Source organism: Myotis davidii, unplaced genomic scaffold, assembly GCF_000327345.1.
Source record: "Myotis davidii unplaced genomic scaffold, ASM32734v1 scaffold115, whole genome shotgun sequence".
NCBI lineage: Eukaryota > Metazoa > Chordata > Mammalia > Chiroptera > Vespertilionidae > Myotis > Myotis davidii.
The window spans coordinates 3658373-3664086 of NW_006291010.1; positions in this window are offsets into that span (position 1 = coordinate 3658373).

The following is a 5714-nucleotide window of genomic DNA, read 5'->3' on the forward strand; positions in this document are numbered from 1 at the left end:
ATAAATAAGAAAATAAACAAAAAATTGTGTTCCTTTGTTAAATCTACACCCATTCCCTCTCTTTGTCTCTTTCCTCTTATTGCAAACATGCTGAAATTTCAGCCCATTCTAATCTCACATCTCCAACCCTTGACCCACACAACCCTTGTTCAAGTCACCCATGACTCACATGTTGCTAAATTCTTTTCAGAGTTCATCTCACTTCACTTCTCAGCAATAGTGAACACTGTGGTCTCTGACTTCTTTTCTGAAATGCTCTTTCTTCTCTTGACTTTTGCAACACAGCATTGTTCTGTTTTTTAACTTCCTGCTTCTCTGACTAATCCTTCTTTTTTAAAGGCTCTTCTCTTTTTCTCTATCCAGCCTATAGTTGTTAGAGTTCCTTAAAACCCAGTGCCAAGTTCTCTTTTCTTCACCCTATAACCTCTCATTAGGGGATTTCATTTATGTCCTTGAATATTTTAAAATTTTCTTTTTATTATTTTAAGTACATTTATTGAGGTGACATTGGTCAATGAGATCACATTGGTTTCAAGTGTACATTTCTATGATACATGATCTGTATATTGCATTGTATGCTTGTTACCCAAAGTCAAATCCTCTTCTGTCGTCATATATTTGGCCTCCTTTACCCTTTACTACCCTCACTTCTCTTCCTTCTAGTAACTTCCATACTATTGTCGGTGTCTATAAGTTTCAGTTTTATATCCCACATATGAGTGAAATCATATGGTTCTTAGCTTTTTTTGACTGACTTGTTTTGCTTAGCATAATATCCCAATTCTTTTACTACCCCTCCCCAGATAAGCCTAGACATGTTATCTCCTCTGAGCTCTAAAATGAAATAAAAACTATGTACCATCTAATGGCCCCTAAAAATGAACTTACCTCAGACTGAGTTTGTGAATCATAAAATCATCAAATTCTGAACTATCTTATGATGTGTTCCCTATGTCGGTAATGAGCCCAACATTCACTATGCTGTACAAGCTAAAAACGAAGGTGTTATCTTTTCTACCTCCCTCTCCTTTTTTACTACCCATATCAAGTGTATCACCTGTGTCTTCTCACTGGTACCCTTTCCACTCTGAACCCCCAAAATCTTTTCTCCATATTACAGGCAGAGTCGTTCCTGCATCAATCAAATTTCATCATGCCACTCCCAGTGACCCCACCCAAGCACACTAAAACCATTTAGTGGTTCTCCCTGTTTTTAGAAAGGGAAAAAAAAAACAACTCCAAAATCTTAAGATGACCTTAAAAGATAACCTAAAAGGCCACTGGCTTGGCCCTACTTACATTTCTGGCTTCATCACACTGTATGCTCTCCATTTAGTTCCTTGAAATTACCCTGTTTGCTCTCGTTTCTTGCACTGGGTCCAAGGTGTTTCCTCTCTCTGGAAACACCTACTATCCCCCCATTTTTCTGCCATTCGAACTCCTCAGTATCACTCAGATCTTAACGTTAGTCGCCACTTCCTCAAGGAAGTCTTCTCTGATTATTTGAATGAATTGCCCCAAGTATGGATTTTCCATGCAACCTTTTTGTATTTAAAACAGGGAAACCTTTTTTCTCTTGTTCCACTCTAGAAAGGTGATCAGGGATCTTGGCCATAGGTCTTTCTAATCCGCTGGTGTGGATATCTAGTAGAAATTATTTATATTTCTGTCTCTAATATTTAATCACTCTCATAGTGTGATTTCAGCTACCCTTCTGACCTGGTTTAGAGATAGGAAAGAACAAAGGGCTGAAGAGGAACTCAAGAGTCCGTGTCCAGCCACACATATGTATGTTTTGTTTTCCATACGTCTGTATATACTAGAGGCCCAGTGCTCGAGATTGTACACTGGTGGGGGGTGTGGCCAGAGAATCGCCTGCTGTGAGTGCACCGCTCATCCTTATCAGCCAATGGCTGTGGACCCGCCCTATGAGTGGCTGCTCACTGGTCCAGCATCTTCCATGGAGCCCTAGCACTCACAGGCCCAGGGACAATAGCATTTGAGAGGCTGCGGAGAGGCTTCAGTCCTGCGGCCAGGAACTGGCCTCCCAGCCTCTGGGGTCAGCTGCACAGGCGTCTGGAGGAGGCTGCAGAGAATGAAAAGGAAGAGCCTGGGGCGAGGAGGCGATGATCGAAGATCGCAGCCCGGGTTCCTGCCCATCAGCCCAGTGTTCGCAGCGTTTGCAGCAGGAGCAAATGCTCATCCAGGTCAGCACAGGGGCACTCCCACTGTGGTAGAGCAGTGACCACCAGGGGGCAGCTCCCCCACTGCTTTGTCTGGAAGGAAGGACGTCTGGAAGGAAGTCCAGTCTAATTAGCATGTTATGCTTTTATTATTATAGATTTCAATATCATTTTAAATCAAGTGGTACAGTCTCTGTTATTAAGCACTAAACAAAAGCATTTTACTGGTCGCTTAATAATTTTTTGTAAGTTCAAACATAATTTATTTACTATTTCCCCTATTGTTATTTAATTTTTTGTTTGTTTATATACTATCTTATCTGCCTTCCATATTTGGGAAGTTCCACCCTATAATAATCTTGATTGGAAGGAAAGCTCTGATGAGATGCAAGTGCAGAGCAGTGCATATTTCAACTAATTTGAATCAAGTTTAGGCCATTAATTAGTTCTTCCAGTTATCTGACTTCTCCTCTGGGTCCCTTTAAATCTTTTTTTATTGTGGTAAAATATAACCATTTTTGAGTGTCCAGTGCAATGGCAGTAAGTACATTCTGACTGCTGTGCAAGCATCACAACCATCCATTTCCAGAACTTCTTTTTTCATCTTCTAAACTAAAACACTATACCCATTAAATAATAACACCCATTCCCATCTCTCCAGCTCCTGGCAACCACTATCTATTTTCTGTCTTATGAATCTGACTACCCCAGGTAACGCATATCAGTGTAATAATACATGCAGATTTGTTCTTTTATTACTAGGTTACTTCATTTAGCATAATAACCTCAAGGTTCATCTGTGTTTAAGCATGTACCAGAATTCCTTTCCTTTTTAAGGCTGAACAACATTCCATTGTATGTATATACTGCATTTTGCTTATTTGTTCATCTATCAATGGACATTTGAATTACTTCCACCTTTTTGACTATTGTGAATAATGCTGCCATGAACAGCAGCATATAAATGTCTATTGGTGTCCCTGCTTTCAATTCTTTTAGGTATATACCCAGAAGTGGAATTGCTGGATCATATCATAATTCTATTTTTAATTTGTTGAGGAATTGCCAAATGGTTTTCCATAGCAGCTGCACTATTTTAAATTCCCACCAGTAGGGCACAGGTTTCCAATTTCTCTACATCCTTGCCAGCTCTCTCTCTCTCTCTCTCTCTCTCTCTCTCTCTCTCTCCCCGCTTGTTTTTCTGTTTTGTAATAGCCATCCTAATTGGTGTGAAGTGGAATATCACTGTGGTTTTGATTGCACTTCCCTAAAAATTAGTGCGCTGAACATCTTTTCATGTGCTTATTGGTTATTTGTATATCTTCTTTAGATAAATGTCTATTCAAGTGTTCTTCCCATTTTTTAACCAGGTTGTGTTTGTTGTTGTTTTTGTTATCCCTTCAACTTCTAAGATTGTCTTTTTTTCTTGCCAATTCATCTTTTAATGATTCTGAAAGCATCGGACAATAAATGGGAAAAAGAAAGCTTCTCCGTTTTAATGGATATGATCATTGCATCCCATTCTCCATAAGCAAGACAGTTTCAAAGCTTCAACAGGTCGTGTACAGAAATTGTGCTTTCCTGATAGAGTTACAACAAATTCCATTAACTTGAAAAACCCCACTTGCAGATGTCTTCCTACAGTTGCTTTCTTTTCTGAAGCTAGTCTCTGTGACAAACACATCGTTTTTATGTTTTGTTTTGTTTTTCTGTGTATGTCACTTGTCGTGTGTTTGGATCATTGAAATTTGAAATTTTCTACAAGATGTTATATTGATATTTTGGTGTGAGTTTATTTCAGGAGAGTTGGTGGGTAGGATGATGGAGGAACCAAGAGTACTTTTATCTCAGCGATGTTTCTAAAAAAGCACAGTGGGGGGTAGGTCATTAATAAACTAGAGAAGATCCGTAAATTAGATGTGAGTGTATGAATTTCTCTATAAAAATGAATATATCAGATGCTATTTTGATGTAGCATGCAATATTTATGAATTTTAATTGAAGCTAAATACTATAAATTATTTATTTTTATTTTACAAAACTCACTAAAATATAATTCTATTTATAATTCAAATTTCTTAGAAATCGGTTATTATGAATTAAAACTGGTAAAGAATACAAACAAATTTGACTGGGCAATTCAATTTTATTATGTCAAAATATTACTTAACATGAAGTTAAAATAAGGTATCAAAGTATATCGTTTTGCTTCAGAAAGCAGAATTTTCCTTTGCACAAATCAAAAACATGCCTTTGGGGACACTAATGAGGAAAGACAAGATGGGATTGTAAGCAATGCAGAGGAACACAACTAATAAAACCATCCAGTCTATGAATAAAACCACCCAGTCTATGAATAAAACCACCCAGTCTATATTGCCTTTATACATTTTTTATTAGAAAACTTATCATCATTTCAAGCTCATTGTCTGTCTAAAGAAAATGCATCATCTCCAACCTGTTGGATGTTCCTAATACTAATTCCTTGTCCTCATTACTAATTGCCACCAAGTCCTGTCCCCACTCAACAACCCCACAGGCAGCAAGCTCCTTGGTCTAATTAACCGCAAGAGTTTGGTTGAAACTAAACTTTGTTAAACCTTGCTTTCATCTTGTAACTGTCTGATGTAAAACATTTTTAATGACTCATTCTTTAATCTCACATCAAACTCTGTTTTGTTAAATTCTCATAATTTGACCTTATTTTGCATATCTAATGAGATTTGTTCTTCCCCCTCCCCTGAAATGTGCCATTTCCGCTGTATAGGGCCTCTCCTTTATTGCCCCCCTTTTGCTACCTCTCTTGCCTCTGGCCTCTCTCTCCAAATCCCAACCATTAGAGTTCTGACCCATGTCTTGCTCTCAAGGGCTGTGTCCCTCAGAGTTTGAACTATTCATTTTACTTCCTAATTATACACTGTTTCTGTGATTTTATACATATGAGTTGCCTCTTCGATTACATTATAAGCTCCTTAAAGGAAGTGTAAGTGTTTCATGGGAAACCAGTCAGTTCAGATGCAGTTCTAACCAGTCCTTATCATTTCTTCTGCTAATGCCTTGGTTCAAGCTCCCGTAATCCCCCACCAGAACTTCTGCAATAGTCAAAGGACTGGTCTTCTGTTGTCTGTTCTCCCCATTCCACAATCCACGTGTAGTCTGTAGCCAGTGATCTTTGGAAAATGCAAATCTAACATGATACTCCCCTGCTTCAAACCCTTCAAACTGAGTGCCGCACAGCAGGGGCTGGAATACTGTATACTCAGCTCAAATCTGCTGGGAAAGTAAGAGATCTGACTTTATGTAGATATCTTACATAAATTAGGCTTCTTCTATTTGGAAAAATCACAAGGGAAATGGGTAAAATATATCTAATCATCAACTAGTGATAAGATGTGCATACGTTTGACTTTATAATAGGTTCTCCAAAGAACCAATAGGAACACACACACACACACACACACACACACACACACACACACGGGAATCGGGGGAGCCAATGATAAACTGTAGTCTGTGAGAAGGAGAAGATGA